Raw genomic sequence first — 15,801 nt, 5'->3', positions numbered from 1 at the left:
ATGCACTGAGAAAAGTAGTTGGAACTGAGATTGAGCAGGAGGATGTAACAGGAGGCTAGAGAAAATTGCATAATCGTAATATGTAATCATCAGATATAATTAGGATGATGAAATGCAGGAGGATTTTATGGGTGGAAAATGCAACATACAAAAGGATAAGAAGAATCAATACAAAATTTTGACTGGAAAATCCAGAAGGGAAGAGACAACTTAGAAGACCTAAGCATACGTGGGAAGGTAGTATTAAAATTTGTCTTTAAGAAGCAGAATGAGACAAGGTGGAATGGATTAATTTGGGGCGGTGGATTGCTCTTATGAATGCTATAACAAATATTCGACTTCCATAGAAAACGTGGAATCTTTTGGCTATTTGAGAGGCTATTTGCTTCAAAGAACGACTGTACTCTACTTTATTAATTATTGTCTGCTCTAAAAGATAACTGGTATCTGCTTTCACGCCGGTATCTTGCTCGGTTTATCCTACCCTGAAGATGGAGGCTATATGTTCTTCCGAAACTCGACGTTGTTTCCCAGAAGACAAGCGACTCTAAGGTTTCTGACGAAGTAGCATTACAAATTAAATTAGGCGTACTACATTTCTGGACTTTGTTCACCGTGCAGTATTCGGAACAGAACATAATATTTCGGAAACTGCATGTGTTTCTGCACTCAGGTGAAAATGTGGACAGGGTTCTACTGGGGTTCATTGCAAAGAGCTAACTCAATTGCTCCTCCGGTTCCTGAGATAGACTGGGAGCTTGGAAAAGTCTGAAAACGCAGTGCAGTAATATTAGGGTTTCCCGGGTATTCGTTATGAACATCATACCACTAGCGGTAAATTCCATCTTTCATTTCCTGCCACGAATAATGTTAACATAATGAACTTGTGAACGTTAGGTGAAGGCGAAAGTGACGTTTACCTAATGCAGTGCCCTGAAATCTTGTTTGGTAGTACATCTTCAAAATATTGTCACGTGATAGCGTGACTGTATTGATGAGAGGATTTATTGGACACTTCGATACAGCTCCTTACTATACTCCACGTGACAGTTCACTGTTACACACACACACTAGCGCACTCTAGGGTCATTCCATGTGAAGTCATCCAGAGAGTTCGCTCACCATTTTTTAAAAATTTCAAATTTTGTACACTTATTTCTACATATTTTCACACTTCAGAAATATTTTTAAGAAAATTGTAATCCGCTCCTTTCTCCCGGTACAGCCGTTTTTATAATACGAAAAAAACACGTTTTCGGCTCAAATGGAGGTTTGCGTTATCTTCTGTATCTCGATAACTGTTGAAGCTAGAGACTCCAATGAAAAAACCATTTGTTCCTCATGATATGAACTACAAATAATGTTATTACAAGATTTCACTCAACTCACTTCCTCTAGGTGTAATTAAGCTTGAAACTTACCTATCGATTTTTGGAAAAACGCTGCTTTCACCTTCAAACACCAATGGGAGGGGGAAAGTATCAGATTTGTGGTTTCTCCCCTTTGTTGTTACCTACATGAGGAATATACTCACATAGGTAAAACCTCGTACCTACTTTCCAGAATTGTCCAGGAGTTTTCAAACTTTGGGCCCAAATTCGGCCATTTTGAACATCTCATATCTTCGGTGGGGAAGCAACGAAAATTTTGAAGCTCATAGCATATAATGCCCTATTCTAGAGTAATAAGAAATTAAAATTGCAACTTTGATATTCAACTAATAGCGAAGTTCTTATAGTGCGAAAAAACGCGTTTTCGCCTGAAATGGAGGTTTGCATTATCTCACATATCTTGATAACTATTGAAGCTAGAGACTCCAATAAGAAACCAAATTCTTCCTCATGATATGGACTATAAATCATACTATTACAAGGTTTCACTCAACTCGCTTCCTCTAGTTCTAATTAAGCTTGAAACTTACCTGTCGATTTTGGGAAAAACGCTATTTTTCACTTTCAGAAATGCACTGGAAATCTTTATTAGACCCAAAGGAAAAAAATCCATGTAGACAGAGAAGGATCATTGACTTCCTAATTGTGACAGATTCTGTCAGCCTCACGATAACCACATGAGGACAGTAATTTGAAGTAAGATATTTGTGGAACGTTTTTGTGTCCGAATTAAATTTAGCATGGAAAGGGTTAAAATGTGGATGTTTCGCTTTGAAACCAAAATAATCTTTCTTTAGTTCATTACCATCCTCCCATTCGACACTCTGTAATCTATCCAGATGATAAACTCTCATTAAATAAATCAAACCGTTAGTTACCCATATATTACCTATTCCATTAATTTTTAGAGAACATGTTTTATGTTAGATGACGTATATTCCGGTGGGCGTGACTGTATGACGGATCAGTTTCCGGGATTCGTCATTGGTAGATCAATAACCCCCTCCCCTCAGCCTCCTAAGACTTCAGGCGGGGAAAACAGGGGTTCGCCTGCAAGCTTGGCAACACTGCGTTGCACGGAGCGACACATTCCGTCTAATGCCGCGGATTCAGCAGGGAGGGTTACGGCTCTCCTCCCTCCCATAATTGTTTTAGAGTTTAATTAATTGCACACGGAAGTGCAGTGTGGACTGTGAGAGGGTTTTGTCTCGACAGCTGTGCGTAGTGCCTTGTCTTGTGTTGCCTGTTCGCTTGAGACAGTATTGTCACTGGACACGAGTGTTGCATGGTGTGAATCAAATTGGCCTCGGATGAAGCTGCAGACATACAAGTCTGGTGAGTTAAGCGTTTACAATAACGCACACAATACTTAACTTACTGTCTGTCTTAAACAAAATAATTTATTAAAACTACACTTTACGAGCTAGTTCAGTGCTGTGTATGTAGTCTGAGATACTGCGCAAAATGCGTAACAGTAGAATTGAGAAACAGTGAGGTAGGACAGGCTAGTCATTAAAGTCAATGGCCGAGGGCTGGACCGCCGGAAGTTCATTTTTGACAGGAAACGTAATGTTTGCTGTCACTTCGTAAAACTAGGGGTCTGAGAGCCCCCGCCTCTCTCTAATGGGGTCAAGGAGCTTTCTCCACAGAGATTTTGGTGGACGAAGTGGCACTGGGTCAGGTTTTCCCCGGGTACTTCGGTTTCCCCTGCCAATTCTAATCCCACCTCCATCTAGAGTTCGGGGCTAGTATAATAGGTCAAATAGTGGTCGAAGTGGCAAGTGGACTCACTCGCCCCACCCCAAGAAATAATAATAATAAAAAGTTTTCTGCTGGGAAGATGTTGCTGAAATGTTGAATTAACTTGAATTAGGATGAACAAATTCATTATTGAGGGCTGAACGACCAGGATTCGACTGCTGCTAAAGACTGGGGGTTTCTTCTCGTAATCCTTCTGTCAACATAGATTCTGGAGGTCAACCGACCTCCATGTAATGAGAACGTGGAACGTTCTTGGCAGGCCAAAGCGGCCGAAGTGTTGAATCAACGTCGTCAAATAAATCAAGAAACGTAGTTCACAAGATGCATTATTTCAAGGGAAATTATCAACATGTAAACCCTCTTTAGACACTGTGGCAGAATATAAACTTGCTCTGCTTCTTACAGGTTTTAAGGGGCTTAGTACACCAAGTCGTGATTATTTTGGATATGTATGTTCCATAGTCAAATAATACGAGTATCCGAAATCACATATTTACAAACGAATCTCATGCCCTTTTTCTTTTGTTTAGGTCGTTTCCAAAATAAGTCTAACCTCGAGGCCATGTGTGACATTTTATAAGATGCCAGTCTTCTTAGGGTGAGGGGATGTTAGCTCTCAAGCAGTCGCAAAGTTGGAGGACCACTCCATGGCGGAATCTGCAACAGATTATTGGCTGAAGCAATAAAGTGACCGAAGGATCGGGCCAGGGTCTCTTCTCTTTCACTAGTCATCATCATCAGCAGCAGCAGCAGCCGCGTCGTCGTCGTTATCATCATCATTATCACCTTCTTCTTCTTCTATTCCTGTTGCTCCCAACTGGAGCATAGGACGTCCGCGAAACATTTCGTTTCACTTCAGTTTCATAATCTAAAAGAGTCTGTGCGAATCCTTGGATGAGGGATCAGCACGCTGCAAGGCCACTACCTAACACTAACACAGAATAAACGCACATAGACATCCATGCCTCGAGATTCGAACCCACATTCGCAGTGTTCGAGCGAGCGAAGACAGTTCATGCCCTAGACTTCGCGGCCACTCTGATCGGCTCTCTTCTGTAATTCACGTGCAGAATTGCTAGGTCGCCCCACCCAGCGTGAGCTGTTTCGTTTTCTTTAAGGCGGCCGGAGCATGAATCTAACATCTCTATTTAAAGTAGAGTAAAATTGAAGATTGGAATGTTACTTCCTCGCCCCCTATTCTCTTTCATGCTGTGTCGGTTTGGCGCAAGGATAAGTTTTATGTTTTGGCGATGTAGACCTGTACAACGTTTCGCTAGTGTCACTGCCCATTTGAATTTACAGGTTGCATAGTGTGGAAGCAGTTCTCCACCATTTCTGTTCTTCACGTGTGATTACGTTGATTAACGAAAATGAATTTTTGCTTTAAATTTCGGTATAAAAGTGGGTTTCCGGTGATTGTTACAGAATGGCGTGATCATTTTGATTTACTTCTTCCAACATGTAAGGCCGTGCGCGATCTGCATCAGTGATTTGAATAATATGTACTGTTAGTTACTATAGGATTCTGACGATGACGTGTAACACACAGAGATATTGGGTTTTCGGACATTATGTTAAGAACCAGGACGATGGATAAAGTCCGAAAACCCAATATCGCTGTCCAATATATACTGTGTTCGATTCTCCGACAGCGAGTAGACCCAGAACATCAAATCATTAATTTAACAAGTAGCAATCCAAACTCTTAGGAAATCTACTCTCAGACTTTCTCCGAAACAAGGAGTCTCTAGACGCTCTAGACAGCCAGCCCAGCTGATATTGCATGAAGCCAGTCTTTAGCATTACATCCTGAGTTTAACTCATGGATGGCTGGAAGATGATCCTCAACGCAGACTTCACTTTGTGAGCTCATGTTAAATTAACTGTGCGTAGACTAGAAGCGACTAGAAGGCAGTTAATTTGAGAATATAAGGAATACAACTTGAAGGTTAAATTGGCTTCAATCGACATATAAACATAAATATTAAAACAACAAACTCAGTGGCCTGTAGTCCGCAAGCGAACTATACCGACCGAGCGACCGCAGCTTGTCGGCGAAGTTAGTGCAAACTTTTGTGGATAGATGGTGTCACGTGGTCAGCGCAACGTATCCCCACCGCCGTTAATTTCGGTTTTCTAGACCGGAGCCGCTATTTCCATGAAATAGCTCCTCAATTATCCTCACGAGGCTGAGTGGACCCCGCTCCAGAACCCCTACTTCTCAGAAAATCTGGTAGCACCGGGAATCGAACCCGGAACCTGTGTATCTGTAGCCAGGAACTCTGACCACTAGACCACAGAGTCGGTCCAATAAAATAGTACAGTATGATGATTTTATTTGAGCCCCATTGCAGTGACTTCTGCGCAGTCAACTAACATATCGTGCGTGCTGCAAACACAAATGTCGTTTCTTCCTTTATAAAACTCAGTTTTCAACATTATTGTTTTAGATATTGGAGAGGTTCTGGGTTTTGATTCTATTTTATTGCTAGTGGGGTGGGACTAAGTCCCTTGTACTGCGGTCCCTTCTGGCCTCTTGTACCAGCCCCAGATGATAGGTGAGGGTGATTGTGGAGTAATTGGTGGAATGAAGATTGGCATAGGAAACCGAAGTACTCGGAGAAAACCTGTCCCAGCGTCACTTTGTCCACCACAATTCCCATTTGACCAAACCCGGGATCGAATCCGGGCCGCCGCGACGGGAAACCAGCGACTAACCGCTTGAGCTATGGCGCGGCCCATGGTTTTGATTTTACTAGGCGATTGGTTTTCCTATCCATGGATTTTATCAGCCCTTCCAACCGTACTCTGGATAGAGACCACGATCCCTTGCTTTATGTGCAAATCGTCCACTGCTTTTATGCAGTGAATTTGATGAACTATAAGAAATAACACCGTCTCGTGTAGAGGCGGGTTAGACTACATGCACCATAGCCCTGCGTGCCGTACAATGCGACGGAAGGAGAACCCTGTACCTGGGGGTATAACTGGGCCACCCTGTCACTGTAGGGACATAAATACAGAGATGCAGTCCTCCAGTTTGGGTGTTGGACGTAAGGCTGACTGCCTTGCTCCGTAAAAGGATATATTTTTGTGAAATCTAAAGGCGTGAAATTTCTAAGGAAAGCTGTGCCTCAGAAAAGGCTGTTCTGCCAATGATAATGAGGATAAAGAAAATAAACCTTTCATGCGAGTGACTACCCTGACTAATTTTCCACATACTTCCGAGAAAAATTTTGGAACAAAACTTAAAATAAGCTTTCCTCTATTTTCCTAAAAATGAACCATTCACAGGAGTCAGCCGATAAGATGGACCTACTAATGTAGCATTTTCAGTGTCGTGTAGTTCTATTTTTATGTTTTGTGTGGCTTTAATTGGATTTATTTAAAGTAGTTGGGTGAAATTTTTACTTTAATTTGTTGCTCGGGTCTTTTTTGTAGGCTGTGAAATCTTTTCCATAAACTGGGATTAGTTACCCTATTATTTTTATGTAAATTTTACAGTTAAGAAGGTATTGCAGAACAAGCACAAAAACAAAGCACATTTTCTAAAGAATGGCATCGCTGTGAGATTTCTCATGGGCTCTCTGAAATGCCTGCAATAACATTATTAAATCGTTTTAAAGCAGGGCATTACCGTCTTTTCCCAAAGCATTTAATTCATGTAGGTCAGTTCTAATTCGTTACTACAAAAACGTCGCAGTTGAAGCAGCTTCGTCAAATAAGCAAGGAAGAAATCCATGCAATTACAAGCACTCCAATGCGGCTGCCTCTCAGAGCTATTTGCTCTCGCCAAGTGTGTTCTGTGTTGGAATGAGGAATCGCAGTTTTCTCGGCGCTCGCAAGCAGACGAAGGGGAGGACACAGACTGGCTACAGGCTCGACGTCCATGGATCGATTCCCAAGCGGATGTCTCGCCCAGACCAGCTCTGAGGACCTACCCATTCTCGTATTCAGTGAGTGCTTCGGGGGGTTCTTTTCCCCAGGGGTTCATGAATACTTGACACATTAACGACGCTTTTCAACTGCATTGATTTCTCAGCGTTGAATCGTAAGTTAATTTTATATGATTAATGGGAAATGATACGGAAAGAAATAGTTGCGGCTTATTTTAAAACGTTATACCGGCATTTTCTTGGAAGGACTGAAGAAGACTGAAAATTCGTGTAAAGAATAACGGCATTCGGACCGAAAATCGAAGCTATGATCTCGCGAATACGGAACATTATTAAGTGGGGCAAAAACGAACGGCCCATGAGGCTAGCCACTCATTCCATGTAACAGATGTCCAAAATGGGACGGATAGTGTCCTCAAAAGCATTAGCCTCCTTCATGACATCGTGTTTAGACACTGAAGCTGACCTTATTCAGAGCGCAGCTCGCGTTTTATGAACTGCCAAGGCTGTAGGCTTACAGCAGTGAGTTACTGTGGTCACAGTGCCAAAACGACGCAGCGATTCAAGAAATCATCATGACCTACCTCACGGTGCTGGACTTGTAAAGTGAGAAAAGTTACGACTAAGACATTAAGGTTGGCCGCACCATAGCTCAAGCGGTTAGTCGCTGGATTCCCACTGCGGCGGCCCGGGTTCGCTCCCGAGTCTGGTCAAGTGGGATTTATGGTGTACAAAGTGGTGCTGGGGGGTTTTTCTCCGAGTACATCGGTTTCCCCTGCCAATCTTTATTCCACCAAATTCTCCATCATAATCACCCGAGGTAGGTACAATAGTCCAATCAGTGGCCGCCGTGCCGAGTGGACCCAGCTGGACTCCACCCCCCACTATGCGAATTAAAAGAAAAAGACATTAAGGTTAGTCCAGAACACGACGAACCACCTGCACAGTAAGAAACAGGACTGCTAAGAGGCACTGTGTTACCTCTAATTGTGCTATATTTTAATGTTCATTTATTCATAGTTCTAGAGTGACAATTAGAATTACTGGCGTGAACTTCGGCCAAACTACGGGTAAATTACAACTGCGTTTCCTTCTAGACCGAACCCCTTCCTGGTCTCTACCTCTACTGCCATGCCAGTATTAATATCAGTTTATTTACGTAGTGGTTTTCACGTCTGTGTTCCTTTGTCGTATATATGTGCTCCGAATACCAATCGATAATCCGTGTAGTTACGCTGCGTGGATTTTGAGACACATTTCTGTAGAGAAAAGAGAACAATGCAAATGCACGAACATGACAGCATTGGGTTGCATGTCCATAGCATGATTTACAGTGTTGCATAACTTACAGGTCTCTTATCTCGAATTCAGTATAAGAACTGACTAGAGAAGAAAAGTTAACAAGGTAACAGAAAGAAATATAAGGACTGAAAATGAATGAATTCTGTGAGAATAAATAAATTCCAACGAGCAGTACGTTTCTTGCGTTCAGTGTTCCGGACTGTTGCATGCTTTGCCTCACAATTCTTGCAATTATAAATGACCGATTAGAAGAGATCTAAGTTCCATCGTGCAACACAGCACTTTCACGTGTTTCCTTAACACTGCTCCTACTCGTTTATGGGCTCATAGTATTTCTTGCAGTTTAATAGTGTCTTTAAAGGGCAATAAAGTTTCCAGAGTCACGATATATGTGATGGTTTTCACAAAGGCTATAAAAAACATGGCACTCGCCGCTGAAGTTCATTTTAGAGTTCAGACGGTTTTGCTGCCGCTCGTACCACTGCGGTAGACTGCTTTCACCGGTTCTCACGGTCTCTTCGCTTGCGGATTTCTTATATTTTTTCTTCTACCCTGAAGATGGAGGCGATACGTTCCTCTGAAACATCGGTTAACACCACATATACAAGGTGCCAAATCCCAGAAGACTGCTTTCTTCATAGTCACCGCCGTGAAGGCCTCAAATCTTACAAGTCACTACTTACTGACATCAAAACCAAAATACTTCCTTCGGGCTTCATGTTTTATTTTCATGAAAATACTCCAACAAGAATTTCATATTTCTCAAGGAACTAATTAAATTACATAACTCCTTTGTTATTCCTGAGCAATGGTAATTAGTTTTACATAACCATACTATTCAGAGCCCTGATAGGCTTGAAAANACAGGGCTCTCAATACTTCTTTTGGCTTATTTTGGACTTCATCCATCGTCTGGTATGTAAAAGACAAAAGACGACGACGTTTCGGAGACTGGATCTGTCTCCGTCTTCAGGTGGGTAGGGAAGGATAGACCTAGGTCCAGTGATTGAGACTAGCTCTTTCTAACGGGACCAACTGAGTAGGTTTATCCTTCACTACCCACCTGAAGACGGAGACAGATCCAGTCTCTGAAACGTCGTGGTCCTTTGTCTTTTACATACCAGACGATGGATGAAGTCCAAAATAAGCCAAAAGAAGTATTGAGAGCCCTGTTCACAAAGTTTCATCCGTTGTACCTTTACCTGAGCAGGCTAAATTTAAACCAGATCTTCGTAACATATTTCTCTCTGATTAATTTGAATATCATCTTTCTATATCGATGTCTTAATTTATATCTTCCCATGATAATTTTGTAGGCGTTTCTTTTTTAGCGCATGCGTACCACAAACGTCTACAAGGATATGATACTTCAAGGCGAAAATTTCAATAAAGTGAATGTTCTTGTCACACGGCCATGTTAGCTGTGTATATTTACATCGTCTGTCATATACATGTAGCTAGTAACAGGATGCTCAAGGATTTCACTAAAATGAGCAGAAACAGCAGAACTAATAAGAAGGAAAACTAACCAAGAAGGGAGTAATTTTTGTGTGGGCTCCTCATCTCTTAGCAGATATTAAAGTAAGATGGTTAGAACTATTGGACACCTGATTAGAAGGCATCAAACAGGGGCTGATAAGAACATTGCTTGAAGTTAGCCAGAGGGCAGAAGGTAAGTAGGAATGGACTACTGAGATGGCTGGAATTGTACATTATGATTTACGAGATCTGAAAATGAAAAAATGGAAGCAAAAGACAAATAATTGAGAAGAATGGGTATCTGTCGTAAAGAGGGTTAATATTGTTTTAAGAGCCTAGAGCCAACGAGTAAATAATAAACACCAATAAAGTAAGTTACTCATTGAAGTGCTTGACAAAGATAACAGAGCCAACCACAGGCAAGCACTGAAAACGAGGCAGGGAGACAGGTGGTCTATTAGAACGCCCTGGGGCGCCACCTGCTGCGCCCTTTCACACCTGTTTGCTCCTCTCGGCTCTCTTCGTTGCCTGTAGTTACAGATCGGCTGTTCCGCCTGCAGTCGGACTGTGGCAATTGAGGGAATCCTTTCAACACTTAAACATTGTCACGCGTAAGGTGTTTGCGTGACTATTAATGCGTTCTGGATTGGATGACTAGATTTATTGGACACTCACAAGTCGTAACTACAAATAATTATAACACTCAAAAGATTACTATAAGTATAACACATACGCCGCGCCATAGCTCAAGCGGTTAGTCACTGGCTTCCCACCGCGGCGGACCAGGTTCGATCCCGGGTCTGGTCAAGTTGGGTTTGTGGTGGATAAAGTGGCGCTGGGGCAGGTTTTCTCCGAGTACTTCGGTTTCCCCTGCAAATCTTCATTCCACCAAATTCTCCATCATCATAATCACCCGGGGCAGGCTACAATGGGCCAATCAGTGGCCGCCGTGCCGAATGGACCCAGTTGGACTCCACCCACCACTAAGCGAATTAAAGAAATATTAAAGTAAACTCAAACTGTTATAGATCACTCTAAATAAACAACCTGTTGGGTGACATACAGAATAACGAGTCTAAGCTCCACAAGACGATAGTAAGGCCAAGACCACACAACCTATGTGAGAAGATCACAATGCGCAGGCGCCGCACACTACAATCGCCTCTACCGTCAGAAAATCACGTCAACACGTAGCGGTCACAAACTTTTAAACATACTTATCACAAAATATTTCATTTCCATGTTAGTACAATTTTAATTTTTATGCTTTAATCTTTAGTCTTTAATTTTTAAATTTTATTATTTGAGTATTCAAAAAATTTTAACTGAAAGACTCAATTTTATGCATTTAAAAGCACTCAAGTGCACAAGGATTCTTATTGAAGAATTAGATGCAATTCAGCAGCTGAGTGTGGTATTGTACGCCTGATGATGACCCAGTATAAGGGTCGAAACATGTTGCGTCAATAAAAACAAGTGTTGATATGATAGTGTTCACTTTGTTTTAAATACAGAATATTGTTATGCAGACTGCATACTTTTGTATACATTTTATGTACCTTGTTTATGACACACAACAGGATGCATACCATTAAGTGCTTGGAAGAAAATCTTCAACGTCTGCTTGCTTAGTCATTGATTGGTAACGAATCTTATCTGGTTAACACTTTAACTACTGAACTGCCTTCTGAATTCTCTTACGAATGAATTTCTGACTGTTGTCTGAATCTGAATTTGAATGTGTCGAATTCACGAATGAACTGCTTTTTATAACTGCTGGGAGACCAGAATAGAAGTCACCACGTCTTTCAGTTCCTCTCTTGTCTTCTGTTGTCAGGGGAATCATGTTTTAATCTCGAAGCAACGGTTTGGTTTTCTAAGTGTATAGAGTGTTCAGTTTCTACATCCATGGTATCGGCGTTTCGTAATCGGTTGTTTTCCAGGAATTAGTCTCTCCGTGGAAACCTGTTTGTCCATCCGTTTCCTAGACACGGCCCAGTTGTCACAAAATGAAGAGTATTAATAAGTACCCAGTAAATATACAAGTAAATAGGCTGTGGAGGCCCATAGGGCTGTGAGACGTCGAGGCTCCCACATTATCTAGACAATCGGCTCACAGAAAGTCTATTTAATATCCGTTATGATGTTGGGATTATTTCATACATTTCGTTCCCATCAAGAAAGTCGAAATGACATCTCAAATCTTTCCGATGTTTAGGAATAAAGGAACAAGGGAACCGAATGATTTCATTTCTTGCTTAGATTCATTTGTAATTAAGTGCTGCGCCATTTAATGCATCAGTTTTAATTCGTAGAAGATTTTAATTGAAATTGTTTTTTATTGCCAGTGGGGTGGGACTAAGTCCCTTGTACTGCGGCCACTTCTGGCCTATTGTACCAGCCCCAGATGATAGGTGAGGGTGATTGTGGAGCAATTGGTGGAATGAAGATTGGCAGGGGAAACCGAAGTACTCGGAGAAAACCTGCCCCAACGCCACTTTGTCCACCACAAATCCCACTTGACCAGACCGGGGATCGAACCCGGGTCGCCGCGGTGGGAATCCAGCGACTAGCCGTTTGAGCTATATCGCGGCCCTAAGTGAAATTAACTCGAATTTATATTTCTTTTTGTGACCGCCTCTGTGGTAGTCAGAGTTCCTGGTTACAGATCCAGAGGTCCCGGGTTCGATTCCCAGCGCTACCAGATTTTCTGAGATTTAGTGGGTCTGGAACGGGTACACTCAGCCTCGTGAGGATAACTGAGGAGCTGTTTCAAGGAAATAGCGGCTCCGGTCTAGAAAACCGAGATTAACGGCCATGGAGATCCGTTGCGCTGACCATGCGACGCCCTCTATCCGCTAATGTTGGCACTAACTTCGCTGACAAGCGGCGGTCGCTAGGTCGGTGTAAGTTTGTTTGTGGACGACAGGCAACGGAGTTTGTTGTTCCTTTTTTTCTTCTTTCACAAGAAAGTATAGTTGTCCCCGTTTTTAACCATTTAAACACTAGGCCACGAAAACGCCTAGGGGAGTGATGTATAGATCCACTCATTTTTGCCCTCGATACTTACTGGTCATCAGCTTCATGCCCCGGTCTCTTTACTGGGAATCCTTTGATATCTCTAATTCTCCAACCTTTACTTCTTATAACGCAGTCGAATCCTTTTGCGTAGTCTACAAAGAGCAGATTCATTTCCAGATTGCGTTCCGTTTTTTTCTCTTCTAATCATTTTATAATGACTACCCCATCCGTACATGATCTCGCTTTGTTGAATACGCAAAGAAATATATAATTTTTTTCTTCTTCACAGATTCTATACTTGCTAAGGGTTCCAACCATCCTCCTGCCCAGTGGGTACTGGGGCCCATTACCGGAGCGTAACTGTTCCTAGGTCAAGAACCGTGGTGCTGTACCTCCACTCCCCCACGTGTCTTCATGGCATGATGTTTAATTAATTACGCACAGGGACAACTTCACCGTTTACGTTAACATACACGTACTGCTCTGAGCCTCACCGTACACGCCGAAGCATTGAAGCATTGGAAGCAACGTTGACACGGGGTTCTTATCGAATTTCTTACGTTTTCGACGCTGCTTCGGAGCTGTTACGTGAAAGTCAGTGAACCGTTTGACGGGGTGTATGGCCCTGAGCGCCTTTTACTTTTATTGTTGTTGGGATTATATCAGAACTTAGTGATTTAAAAGTGTGTGTTATTGACATTAAAACTCCCTGTACTTCACTTTATATAAATTGTTTCTGACCGAGTTCAGGACCCTCTTAGAGAACTTTCTTTATAGGCCACTGTTAAACTGTTTTGACCTATCTTCTCTTCTAAATATTTCCTCTCTGAACGATTATATTAATACAATATACAAAGTTATGCCAAGTTTTTAAATAAACGCTTTTAAAATATATATGCTCCTCATTGATGTTCACATTAATGCATTCTGGAAGAATTCTGTTACATGGAGACGTAGCTGACGGTAGAGAATATACGCATCACAGCAGACTGGCATGTGAAGAAGGGACCATTAAACAGTTGAAGTGTGACATTGAATATAACATGCATGCTTCTTCGGTATCATCACATCGAAATATATTTCGAATAATTCGTAGGATATCTAAACTCTCACGGCATTGATTATGAAGGTTGTCTTCCGAGATTTAACGCCGTGTAGTCTGGCAGATCTTTACCACCATTTTGGAGAAACAATAATGTCTCCAAACTTGGTCTCTGACATTAAGGGAGGAACATAGGCTGAGGGTGTTTCAGAACAGGGTGTTGAGGGGAATATTTTGACTGAAGAGGGATGAAGTGACAGGAGGTTGGAGAAAACTGCATAATGAGGAGCTTCATAACTTGTACTCTTCTCCAAATATAATTAGAATGATCAAGACAAGGAGGATGAGATGGGCAGGGCATGTAGCACGAATGAGGGAGACGAGGAATGCATATAGTATATTGGTGGGAAAGCCAGAAGGAAAGAGACTACTGCGAAGATCAAAGCGTAGGTGGGTGGACAATATTAAAGTGGATCTTAGAAAGATAGAATGGGATGATATGGATTGGATTTATCTGGTTCAGGATAAGGACCAGTGGATGGCTCTTGTGAACACGATAATGAACCTTCGGGTTCCGTAAAATGCTGGGAAATTCTTGAGTAACTGCAGAACTGGCTTCTGCTCAAGAAGGGCTCAGCTCCATGAGTAAGTAAGTAAATGAATGATGTATCCATCTTCAATGTATAAGACTATTGTTCTCCCCTGAAGATGGAGACATCACTATTCCTCAGAAAGTAGGCAAAAATCTACCAGACTACAAGGTGTCACGTCTCTTTAATACATTGGTGCTGAAGAATCTGAATTTGAATATTACTCTTTTCTTTTTCAAGTGGCATGAGAGATGAAACATGCGGACATCTTTGCGTTTTATGCGAATGAAACGTGAAACATAATGCCAGCATTTGTGACCTCATTACAGGAGTGAACAAGGTGCAGAATATAAACATGAAATGCATACCAATTTACCGTAACATCGTTCATGAACTGAAAGCCACAGGAATGAAAATTAAACCCATCTAATTACGTTATATGTTTAAGTATATAATTCGTGCCATATGAGTTTCAAATCTGTCCACCTGAAGCGCTGCATTCACTGTTGTTAGAACGGCGTTCTAACTAAGTAGAACTTATTTCTAACTTAGTCCGCGCCATAGCTCAAGCGGTTAGTCGCTGGCTTCACACCTCGGCAGCCCGGCTTCGATCCCGGGTCTGGTCAAGTGGGATTTGTGGTGGACAAAGTGGCGTTGGGGCAGGTTTTCTCCTAGTACTTCGGTTTTCCCTGCCAATCTTCATTCCACCAATTGCTCCACGATCACCCTCACCTATCATCTGGGGCTGGTACAGTAGGCCAGAAGTGGCCGCAGTACAAGGGACTTAGTCCCACCCCACTAGCAATAAAAAGAAATAGTTCTAACTTCGAAGTAGAAGAATCTAAGGACATTCCGTGACTTCACTTGTTTAGGTCTTTGAATACATTTCAAAAGAGATTTTATACGGTGTGTGGAACGGATCCACGAACAAAATGTCGATTTTGAAGCGGTATAATTGTTCATGCTAGCTGCATTTGAAAAAGAGAAATATCAGGAGACGACCAGCCACAGAAGCTCGGGTTGAATGTCTTTCGTTAGCAATTCGCACAAATAACCAGGCTCACTGCCCTACGGTTAAACTTGGCTCATTTACCAGTGAACAAATTTCTGCGGAAAGCTACAAGTTTAAAAATATGCGTATTATCACGTGTATCTTGGTAACGCGACAGTAAAAATGGTTCCGAATTTGATAACTCGATTAATTCGATAATTTTCAAGTCGTAACTATAATTCTTTACTAACACATCAACTATTGGACTGCCTTGAACGAGGTCTTCCTGAAGAACCTCCTCAAACAGTGTTCACTGCTCCCTATATAC

At 42.0% G+C, this 15,801-nt stretch overlaps 1 protein-coding gene across 3 annotated transcripts in view; it reads left to right on the top strand.

Moving 5' to 3' along the window:
• Positions 1 to 2,460: 2,460 nt before the first annotated feature.
• Positions 2,461 to 15,801, top strand: part of LOC111868217 — a 127,800-nt gene continuing 114,459 nt past the window's right edge. For all 3 annotated transcript variants that reach the window (XM_023858666.2, XM_033752957.1, XM_033752958.1), the window contains exon 1: positions 2,461 to 2,726. The gene's annotated coding sequence lies outside the window, so the exon portion shown is untranslated. The remainder of the gene's footprint in view (positions 2,727 to 15,801) is intronic.

Source organism: Cryptotermes secundus, unplaced genomic scaffold (assembly GCF_002891405.2).
Source record: "Cryptotermes secundus unplaced genomic scaffold, Csec_1.0 scaffold146, whole genome shotgun sequence".
Classification (NCBI taxonomy): domain Eukaryota; kingdom Metazoa; phylum Arthropoda; class Insecta; order Blattodea; family Kalotermitidae; genus Cryptotermes; species Cryptotermes secundus.
This window is presented reverse-complemented; position numbering and strand designations above follow the sequence as displayed.